We start from the raw sequence: 11,494 nt of genomic DNA on the forward strand, positions 1-11,494 counted from the left end.
TGCCTCTGGTTTTGGGAAGTCCCTGCTGTCATGTCAGCTGTTCTCCTTCCAAACCCAAAGGCCTCAAGGGCTCCATAAATGCTGATGAGGCTCCTTGGGAGGAGGAAGTGGGGGGGGGGGGGGGAGGAGGGGAATGGGTTCACATCCACAGCCTCCCTCCCTCCCTCTGTCCAGAAGGCTTTAAGCCAGTGGTTCTCAACCTGTGGGTCCCCAGGTGTTTTGGCCTACAGCTCCCAGAAATCCCAGCCAGTTTACCAGCTGTTAGGAACAATGGCTTCAAACGACAAGAGGGGAGATTCCACCTGAACATGAGGAAGAACTTCCTGACTGTGAGAGCCATTCAGCAGTGGAACTCTCTGCCCGGGAGGGAGTGTGGTGGAGGCTCCCTCTTGGAAGCTTTTAAGCAGAGGCTGGGTGGCCATCTGTCAGGGGTGCTTTGAATGCAATATTCCTGCTTCTTGGCAGAATGGGGTTGGACTGGATGATGGCCCAGGAGGTCTCTTCCAACGCTTGGATTCTATAATTCTATGACTATGAGAGCTGTTCAGCAGTGGAACTCTCTGCCCCGGAGTGTGGTGGAGGCTCCTTGTTTGGAAGCCTTGAAACAGAGGCTGGATGGCCATCTGTCAGGGTGCTTTGAATGCAATATTCCTGCTTCTTGGCAGAATGGGGTTGGACTGGATGATGGCCCAGGAGGTCTCTTCCAACTCTTGGATTCTAGGATTCTATGACTTCTGGGCAGAGGGAGGGAGGGAGGCTGGGACCACATGACCCACGGATGAGGGGGGAATAACAGGGACCAGCCCTTTCCTATGGGGAATCTCAGGGGAGAAGCCAGCCTGGGGCTCTTGGGATTCCGCCACCTGGTATTGTGGTGTGCTTTGGCCACACAGGGCCTGGCTACTGGCACAAAACCTTGAGTTACAAACATCCGACTTACAGACGACTCATAGATAAGAACAGAGATCAGACAACAGGAAGTGAGAGTGAAAGGGTCTTTGACTGAAATTTGCAAATGCTAATCAAGGTGCTTTGAATGAAATTAACAGCAAAAGAGAAATATACCCTTTCTCTCTAGAAAAGGAGCAACAGGGAAGAAAACGTTTTTAAGAAACAAGATGTGACATGTAGAGGTCAAACAAAGTTCAAGCCTACATAGGAAGTAGTTGTGTTGTGGTTAAGTTCAAAGGTTGTGGTTAAGCAGAGTCTGCAGGTACAAGAAGGTACTTTCCATCCAAAGGTCAAGGGAGAGGGGCTGGAAAGAGAGTACCCACCACATTGGGAGGGATAGCCAAGACTCCAGAGGACAGGAGCAGGATTCAAAACGATCTTGACAGATTAGAGAGATGATGGGCCAAAACTAACAAAATGAAGCTCAACAGTGATAAATGCAAGATACTCCACTTAGGCAGAAAAAACGAAATGCAAAGATACAGAATGGGGGACAATGCCTGGCTTGAGAGCAGTACGTGTGAAAAAGATCTTGGAGTCCTCGTGGACAGGAAGGTGAACATGAGCCAACAATGTGATGTGGCATCAAAAAAAAAGCCAATGGGATTTTGGCCCGTATCAATAGGAGCCTAGTGTCTAGATCTAGGGAAGTAATGCTACCCCTCTATTCCGCTTTGGTTAGACCACTTTGCCTGGAATATTGTGTCCAGTTCTGGGCACCACAATTCAAGAGAGATATTGACAAGCTGGAATGTGTCCAGAGGAGGGCGACTCAAAGGATCAAGGGTCTGGAGAACAAGCCCTATGAGGAGCGGATTAAGGAGCTGGGCATGTTTAGCCTGAAGAAGAGAAGGCTAGAGGAGATATGATGAGAGCCATGTATCAATATGTGAGAGGAAGTCACAGGGAGGAGGAGGGAGCAAGCTTCCTTTCTGCTTCCCTGGAGACTAGGACGCAATGGAACCATGGCTTCAAACAACAAGAGAGGAGATTCCACCTGAACATGAGGAAGAACTTCCTGACTGTGAGAGCCGTTCAGCAGTGGAACTCTCTGCCCCGGAGGGAGTGTGGTGGAGGCTCCTTGTTTGGAAGCTTTTAAGCAGGGGCTGGATGGCCATCTGTCAGGGGTGCTTTGAATGCAATATTCCTGCTTCTTGGCAGAATGGGGTTGGACTGGATGATGGCCCAGGAGGTCTCTTCCAACTCTTGGATTCTAGGATTCTATGATTCTACTTTCCATGACCTATTACTTGAGTATAAAGGTCAGCAGAAACAGAGGAGGGGCGCGGCAGTGAAGGGTATCATCTGCGTATGCTGCCAGGCTGTCCGTCTTCTTCATGAAGAAACTAAAATAAACTTTGTTTTTCGATCTTTTTGGGGACTGTCTCCTTCCTTACGTGTTCCCGTGATGTGGACCTAAGAAGATCCAATTTAGGGTCTCTAACAAGAGGAATCTTCAGCTCAGTAGGAAGGGAAATCTAGACCTGGAAGAGGGATCATCCACAGCCTCCCTCCCTCCCTCCCTCAGTCCAGAAGGCTTCAAGCTGTATCTCTTGCATTGGAGAGGGATTGGCTGGTGACTGATGGAAGAGCACTTTGGTTGTCTTGATCTTCAATGGGAGGCTGAGCTTCTCCTATGCTTCTGCAAAGGTGTTTAGAGTGGCTTGTAGGTCTTCTTCTGAATGTGCACAGGTGACGTTATCATCAGCATACTGGAGTTCTATAACAGATATTGTAACCTTGGTTTTGGCTTTCAGTCTGCTGAGATTAAATAGCTTGCCATCTGTCTGATAGATGATTTCCATAATAATAACCAAACCCCCCCCCCCTAGTTTTGACATTACAATTTATATATGTGTCCATATATCTTATAAGGGGTTGGTTTAACTCAGGCATGGGCTGGGGAAGGCATTTAATTTGGTTGTGCAATGTATTGTCGAAGGCTTTCATGGCTGGAATCACTGGGTTGTTGTAGGTTTTTTTCAGGCTATATGGCCATGTTCTAGAGGCATTTTCTCCTGACGTTTTGCCTGCATCTATGGCAAGCATCCTCAGAGGTTGTGAGGTCTCTTGGAACTGGGAAAAAAGGTTTATATATCTGTGGAATGACCAGGATGGGACAAAGGACTCTTGTCTGCTGGAGCTAGGTGGGAATGTTTCATCTGACCACCTTGATTAGCATATAATGGCCTGACAGTGCCTGGAGCAATCTTTTGTTGAGAGGTGATTAGATGTCCTTGTTTGTTTCCTCTCTGCTGTTGTGCTGTTGTAATTTTAGAGTTTTTTAATACTGGTAGCCAGATTTTGTTCGTTTTCATGGTTTCCTCCTTTCTGTTGAAATTGTGTACATGCTTCTTGTGGATTTCAATGGCTTCTCTGTGTAGCCTGACATGGTGGTTGTGAGAGTGGTCCAGCATTTCTGTGTTCTACTCGATGTATTCATGAATATTCCCTGGTGTTGCTTGAGTGTCATTGGGACCACTGCCTGTCTGCTTTCTCCCTTCTCCAGCTCTGAGAAGGAAAGTCTTCCTTACAATGTCTTATTATTGCCACCTGGCAGATGGTACAGGGTGACAAAGGCAAGGACAAACAGACGGAAGGAATGCTCTTATCCTAGAGCTGTGGCTATGCTGAACTCCATGGCTTCGCATTGGTGTGGCATTTGGGGTTGTGTGGTAGTGGTGGCAGTGCGGAAGGATGGGTGTGTTGTTTTGTGGTGCATGCTGGGGAAAGCATTTACAGTAATTTCATTGTGCAATGTACCATGACAATAGGTTGTTGTAGGTTTTTTCGGGCTATATGGCCATGGTCTAGAGGCATTCTCTCCTGACGTTTCGCCTGCATCTCTGGCAAGCATCCTCAGAGGGAGTGAGGTCTGTTGGAACTAGGAAAAAGGGTTTATATATCTGTGGAATAATGTCCAGGGTGGGACAAAGGACTCTTGTCTGTTGGAGCTAGGTGTGAATGTTTCAACTGACCACCTTGATGAGCATATGATGGCCTGGAAGTGCCTGGAGCAATCTTTTGTTGAGAGGTGATTAGATGTCCTTGTTGTAGGTTTTTTCGGGCTATATGGCCATGTTCTAGAGGCATTTTCTCCTGACGTTTCGCCTGCATCTATGGCAAGCATCCTCAGAGGTAGTGAGGTGTGTTGGAACTAGGAAAAAGGGTTTATATATCTGTGGAATAATGTCCAGGGTGGGACAAAGGACTCTTGTCTGCTGGAGCTAGGTGGGAATATTTCAACTGACCACCTTGATTGGCATATAATGGCCTGACAGGACATCTAATGACCTCTTAACAAAAGTTTGTTCCAGGTACTGTCAGGCCATTATATGCTAATCAAGGTGGTCAGTTGAAACATTCACACCTGGCTCCAGCACACAAGAGTCCTTTGTCCCACCCTGGTCTTTCCACAGATATATAAACCCTTTTTCCTAGTTCCAACAGACCTCACTCCCTCTGAGGATGCTTGCCATAGATGCAGGCGAAACGTCAGGAGAGAATGCCTCTAGACCATGGCCAATCAGCCCGAAAAAACTTACAACCCAGTGATTCCGGCCATGAAAGCCTTTGACAATACAATGACAATAGTTATTATATTCTATAATATAGAAGCCCCCGGTGGCGCAGTGGGTTAGACTGCCGAGCTGCTGAACCTGCTGATCAAAACGTTGCAGGTTTGAATCCAGGGAGCAGGGTGAGCTCCCACTGTTAGCCCCAGCTTCCACCAACCTAGCAGTTCGAAAACATGGAAATGTGAGTAGATCAATAGGTACTGCTTCTGCAGGAAGGTAACGGTGCTCCGTGCAGTCATGCCTATGGCCATATGACCTTGAAGGTGTCTACGAACAATGCAGGCTCTTCGGCTTAGAAATGGAGACGAGTCCCAGAGTTGGACACAACTAGACTTAATGTCAGGGAAAACTTTTACCTTTACTGTTCTATTCTATTTGGAATTCAACATGGGTCTGTTTCTGGCAATATGAGAAAGACTGATAAGATAAGGAGAGCTGCGGGATGGGACGGAGGGGTGGTCCGGCTCAGCATCCTGTTTCCCAAACAGAAGCCATTCCTGGAATCCCTCAATCCGGACAGGGACGCGGTGCCACACCCGCCCCTTCCCAAATCCCCAATGGAGCCAAGACGATAAATCACAGCAATGGCCATTTGTTAGCGTTCCAGGCAAGGCTGGGGTGCCCTTCCGGTCAGTGCCCTTCCGGATGCTCTTGAGCTTCTCTGGCCGCGCATTCATGTCCGCACACACTTCGCCGTTGCCAAATAATAATAATAATAATAATCTTTATTTAATACCCTGCCACCATCTATCTCCCCAATGGGGACTCGGAGCGGCTTACATGAGGCCAAGCCCAACAGCATATTACAATAAACTAGAACCAAAACACAATAACAACACAATAAAATACATACAACATATGAGTACAAAAAAACCATGATAAAGCAAAATCATACACGATAAAATAAGCATGAGTGGGCCGCATGTGCAAGATAAAAACTTTGTTGTTGTTCATTTGTTCAGTCGTCTCCGACTCTTCGTGACCTCATGGACCAGCCCATGCCAGAGCTCCCTGTCGGCCGTCACCACCCCCAGGGTCTCCTTCAAGGTCAGTCCAGTCCCTTCAAGGATGCCATCCATCCATCTTGCCCTTGGTCGGCCCCTCTTCCTTTTTCCTTCCACTTCCCCCAGCATCATTCCCTTCTCCAGGCTTTCCTGTCTCCTCATGTCGTGGCCAAAGTACTTCAGCTTTCCCTCTTGTCTCCTTCCCTCCAGTGAGCTTTAGTCGGGCTTTCTTTCCTGGAGGATGGACTGGTTGGATCTTCTCACAGTCCAAGGCACTCTCAGCACTTTCCTCCAACACCACAGCTCAAAAGCCTCTCTCTTCCTTGGCTCAGCCTTCCCGAAGGTCCAGCTCTCACATCCGTAGGTGACTACTATGGGGAAGACCATGGCTTGGACTAGGCAATGGATCTTTGTTGCCAGTCTGATGTCTCTACTCTTCACTCTTTGATCGAGACTGGACATTGCTCTCCTCCCAAGAAGGAAGCGTCTCCTGATTTCCTGGCCACAGTCTGCGTCTGCACTCATCTTTGCACCTAGAAATACAAACCCTGTCACGGCCTCCACATTTTCTCCCTCTATTTCCCAGTTGTCAATCATTCTTGTTGCCATAATCTTGGTTTTTTTGATGTTTAGCTGCAACCCGGCTTTTGCGCTTTCTTCTTTCACCTTGGTGAGAAGGCTCCTCAGCTCCTCCTTGCTAAAAACTAAAACACTGAAAATACTAAAATTAGGATGAGACAGGAATGGAGCAGATTGTTTGTGGGGGAGAAACTCACAAAGGAGTGGGGTCATAAATATGGACCTTCATACGGGTGGGAAGTTATACTCTGGGGACAAATAAACGTTGAGGGGGGTGCAACTGTGTATGATAATATGGCTACTCTCCAAAAGCGCATTGGAAAACCCAGGTTTTGAGATCCCTCTCGAAAGTTTCTAAGGTGGGGGCCTTCCTAATCTCACCAGGCAATGAGTTCCAGAGTTGGGGGGGCACAGAGGAGAAGGCTCTCCTCCTTGTGCTTACAAGAAGAGCCTGTGATAATAGCAAGGGCAAAAGGAGAGCCTCCCCCGAGGATCTAAGAGCTCAGGCTGCTTCATGGAGAGAGATCCGGTCATGAAGGTAGGCAGGTCCCAAACCACCTACCTTCGTGAGAGCTCTTCCAAGGAGAACCTGAGTATGACACTGTGTGCAACACTGTTTTTGTTCCCGGGTAGGCCTGTCAGTTTTAGTTCGTTAATTCGTTATTTCGTAATTTATTCGTTATTTTTACCATATCCGACGCGATTTCAAAACATATTTTCAAACCCGGAAGGGTTTAAAAATATCGAAACAGCAGCCCCATTTTTTTTACGAGCTTCAGCTCGTCTCGTTAATGGGATGGAGGCTGCTGTGCTGCTGGTGCCTGGGAGCCAATCCGGCGCTCCCAAGCACCCCAGCAGTAAATGGGGCGGGCGGCGCGAAGGGGCGGCGCGAGCAACACAGCTGGGAGGAGGAGGAGGGCGCAGCAGCCGGAGCCGATCGGATGGCGCGCGCGCTCCTGCGCCCTCCTCCTCCTCCTCCTCCTCCTCCTCCTCCTGGCACTTCCTGCAACACAGCTGGGAGGAGGAGGAGGAGGGCGCAGGAGCGCGCGCGCCATCCGATCGGCTCCGGCTGCTGCGCCCTCCTCTCTCTCTCTTCGCTTGGCTGCAACGACCTTCTCCTGTTTCTGTCAATCATCTGCCCCGCCGGCCAATCACATCTCCCTCCCTTTCGCACGCGCCCTTCTCCCCTGCCTTCGCCTTGACCATCAGTTTCCCTCCCCACACACGCCTCAACCTGCCAACCAAGCTTCACAGACCAAGCAAGTATTCAAATACGTATTTTTTTTGAGGAAGAAAGTATGTCCCTTCAGGCTTTCCGTAGGTGAAGCAGGGAAAGGGATGCTTTCTTTGCTCACGCCGTCGAGCAGTAAAGATGGCGGCGCCCAGGAGAGCAAAGTGATAGCGTTCTGGAGGGGGATCTTTTGGCCAAGCAGGTAGGTGGCTCCTCATAGTTACTCAGGCTATTTATTATTTAGGCCTGTTTGATCAAGAAAAAATTTGTTTCTAAAATGTTTTGTAAATATTTACGAAATTTCGTAAATAACAAAACATTTTTTTGGAAAGTTTTGTAAATATTTTAAATATCGAAACAAAAAAACACCCCAATTACAAATCGATTTTAGAAACAAATTTTTTCTTGATCAAACAGGCCTATTCCCGGGTTATCAATGCCATTTCCTTATTGGTTCTATCATAAAAACATGGGAAAAGTTGATGAAACTGCAAAAACATTGCTTTTGCAGAAAATACATCCTCCTATAGCCAGGGGCGGCTCGTCCATTATGCGAAGTAAGCGGTCGCAGAACACTTTTTTTGCCAGGGGTGCAGAGGCGCCTCTGTAAATGCCCCACGACCGCCACTTGAGGAGGCGCGCCCCCTCGGCTCACAACAGCCCTCGCAGTCTGGGGGGAGCCTCGGCTTTCTTGCCTGGCTGCCGGGCGATCCTCTTCCCAAAGGGGCCGGGCCCTTGAGCCTCGCCTCGCCCCTCTCGTTCCTGCTCCACCCGGCCACCGGGTGCGCGAGCAGAGCTGGCGCTCAATCGTTCTCCACGTTCGATCCCTTCCCCATGACCGGCTCCCTTTCCTGATCCCCCGGCGCTCCACCCGCCTCCTCTCCTCTCCCCAATCCGCGGGTGGGCCAAGGGACGGAGCCGCTGCGCCTGGCCTGCTTCGGGTCCGGAGGCGTGTCTGAAGACCGCAGCGTGCGCACCAAAAGTCGCCTCTTCTCCTGACTTTCTCTTCAGCCATTGGGACCAAGAGAGAGAGAGAGAGAGCCCCTCCGGCTGGAGGTATCTCCCACCTCCGCTCCCTCCTTTGTTTTTGCGCCTACCTTCAGGAATGGTGGGCATCTCCACCTCTCTCTCTCTCTCTCTCTCTCTCTTGGTCCCAATGGCTGAGGAGAAGGTCAGGAGAAGAGGTGACTTTTGGTCTTCAGGCACGCCTCCGGACCCAAAGCGGGCCAGGCAATGGAGCAAGTGCGGCCAGTGTAGTTACTGGGATGTATAGTTCACCTACAATCAAAGAGCATTCTGAACTCCACCAATGATGGAATTCCACCAAATAGGGCACACAGAACTCCCACGACAAACAGAAAATATATATCAATGATTGGTTGGGGGGGGGGGGAGGGTGCCAAAGTACTGTTTGCTTACCTTTGAAAATTACCTAGGGCCGCCTCTGCCTATAGCACATTTTGCTCTAGATTTTCAGCGAATATCTTGTAGAGTTTCAACTGGTTTGACCTAGTTTCTGCCACAAAAGCAAACTTTCTGGGCTATAACAACTACTGCACAATCAAACAGGAAATAATACTTTCAAATTTAGAGGAGAACATTTTTAAAAAAATTTCAATCTCCACTTTTATTGAAACACAACCAAACGGATGCACTTTGATCAAGTTCTACCGTGTACAAGACTTTTGCCGCCCAGGCCTTCCAGAGTGATCTTTCTTCTAGAGAACTAAATGGGGAAGATCCTGTGTGAATAATCCCTTCACTTTGGAACAGATTCCTTCAGTAGCCCCACACCACTGGAGAAATTACACTGCTTAGCCAGTATTGCACCACCTGACATCCGCCGGGAAGTAGCAGCCAAGAGTGAAAGGACCAAGGCAGAGACATCTCCAGCTCATCCCCTGTTTGGGTATCAACCAGCACATCAACGACTTAAATCAAGACATAGTTTTCTTAGATCTACAGAGACACTCGCTGGAACACCCCAGCAAGCGAAAGTCCAAAAGTGGCAGGCCCAAACCCAGAACCTCAATCCGTGGGTGATACCAAATGAGAGACTCCCCCCTGGGCACTCAGAAGACTGGGAAACTTGGAAGGTGCTGAACAGACTGCGCTCTGGCACCACGAGATGCAAAGCCAACCTCAAGAAATGGGGCCACAAAGTGGAGTCCACAACATGCGAGTGCGGAGAAGAGCAAACCACTGACCACCTGCTGTAATGCACCCTGAGCCCTGCCACATGCACCATGGAGGACCTCCTTGCAGCAACACCAGAGGCACTCCCAGTGGCCAGATACTGCTCAAAGGACATTTAACCAACTACCAAATTTGCAAAATCTGTGTGTTTTTTTTCCTTTTTCTTTTTAATCTGTGTGTTTGTTTTGCTCTGTTAGAATTGTAATACAATGGTTGCTGATGACACAAGTAGCGCAACACCAAGCACTCTACTGCTCCTTGGCAAAGAACACCTGGGCTTGATGGCATCACCACCTGGTTGCCAGCCAGCTGGGCACACTTCACCATGCTGGTCTGTGAACTGGAAGGCTTGTCCCAGGCGCAATGCCTCATCCACGGAACGCCCCACAGGGAGGTCACTGATGGTGATCTGCCGAACAATGTCGTTAGCGTCAGTTTTGAGCAGGCCTCTCTATGCAATGCCCTCACCCTCCTTCAGCACACCAAAGTTCTTGCAGATGTTGTGGCTGACATCAGACACAAGTGGGATGTTTGTGGAACCCAGCCCTCCATCTTTTCTACATCCAGGCAAGTTGAGAGTCAACAGAGGCAGAAGGAACCTCACAATTGATCTTGTGGAACTCCTCAATTTGGTCGCTGAAAGCTATAATCTCCATAGGGCACACAAAGATGAAGTCCAACGGATAGGGAAAAAACCTACGTTTTCCTTTGTAGACTGACATAGAATCATAGAATCATAGAATCCAAGAGCTGGAAGAGACCTCCTGGGCCATCATCCACTCCAACCCCATTCTGCCAAGAAGCAGGAATATTGTCGAAGAGTTTCATGGCTGGAATCACTAGGTTCTTGTGGGATTTCTCGGGCTATAGAGCCATGTTCTAGAGGCATTTCTCCTGACGTTTCGCCTGCATCTATGGCAAGCATCCTCAGAGGTATGAGGATGCTTGCCATAGATGCAGGCGAAACGTCAGGAGAAATGCCTCTAGAACATGGCTCTATAGCCCGAAAAAACCCACAAGAACCTAGCAGGAATATTGCATTCAAATCAACCCTGACAGATGGCCATCCAGCCTCTGTTTAAAAGCTTTCAAAGAAGGAGCCTCCACCACACACCCTCCGGGGCAGAAAGTTCCACTGCTGAACGGCTCTCACAGTCAGGAAGTTCTTCCTCATGTTCAGATGGAACCTCCTTTCTTGGAGTTTGAAGCCATTCCTCCATTGCGTCCTAGTCTCCAGGGAAGCAGAAAGGAAGCTTGCCTCCTCCTCCTCCCTGTGGCTTCCTCTCACATATTTACACATGGCTCTCATCATATCTCCTCTCAGCCTTCTCTTCTTCAGGCTAAACATGCCCAGCTCCTTAAGCCGCTCCTCATAGGGCTTGTTCTCCAGACCCTGGATCATTTGAGTCGCCCTCCTCTGGACACATTCCAGCTTAGAGTCAATATCTCTCTTGAATTGTGGTGCCCAGAATTGGACACAATATTCCAGATGCGGTCTAACCAAAGCAGAATAGAGCATGGGGAGCATGGCTTCCTTAGATCTTTAATTCCTTGATGGCTCCATCCGCCACTGCTGTGGCCTGAAAGTCTGGAACTGACTTCCCAATCTGGACATTCCTGGTAGGCATTTCCTTGCTCTAATAATAATAATAATAATAATAATAATAATAATAATAATAATAATACTTTATTTGTACCCCGCTACCACCATCTCCCCAAGGGACTTGTTGCGGCTTACATGAGCCCCTGGCTCCTCTTGATGCAGGACAACATCCCATTGGCTTTTTTTTGCCGCCGCATCACATTCCTGGCTCATGTTTAACTTCCCCCCCACGAGGACTCTAAGATCTCTTTCACACGTCCTGCTCTTGAGCCAGGCCTCGAGAGCCTGCCCAAGTGGAGTCTCTTGCATTTGTCCCTGTTGAACTTCATTTTGTTAGTTTTGGCCCATCATC

At 48.8% G+C, this 11,494-nt stretch overlaps 1 pseudogene; it reads right to left on the bottom strand.

The window, feature by feature from the left end:
• Nucleotides 1–9,732: 9,732 nt before the first annotated feature.
• Nucleotides 9,733–11,167, bottom strand: LOC137097063 (peroxiredoxin-2 pseudogene; annotated as a pseudogene).
• Between the last annotated feature and the right edge of the window lie 327 nt (nt 11,168–11,494).

Source organism: Anolis sagrei, chromosome 5 (assembly GCF_037176765.1).
Source record: "Anolis sagrei isolate rAnoSag1 chromosome 5, rAnoSag1.mat, whole genome shotgun sequence".
NCBI lineage: Eukaryota > Metazoa > Chordata > Lepidosauria > Squamata > Dactyloidae > Anolis > Anolis sagrei.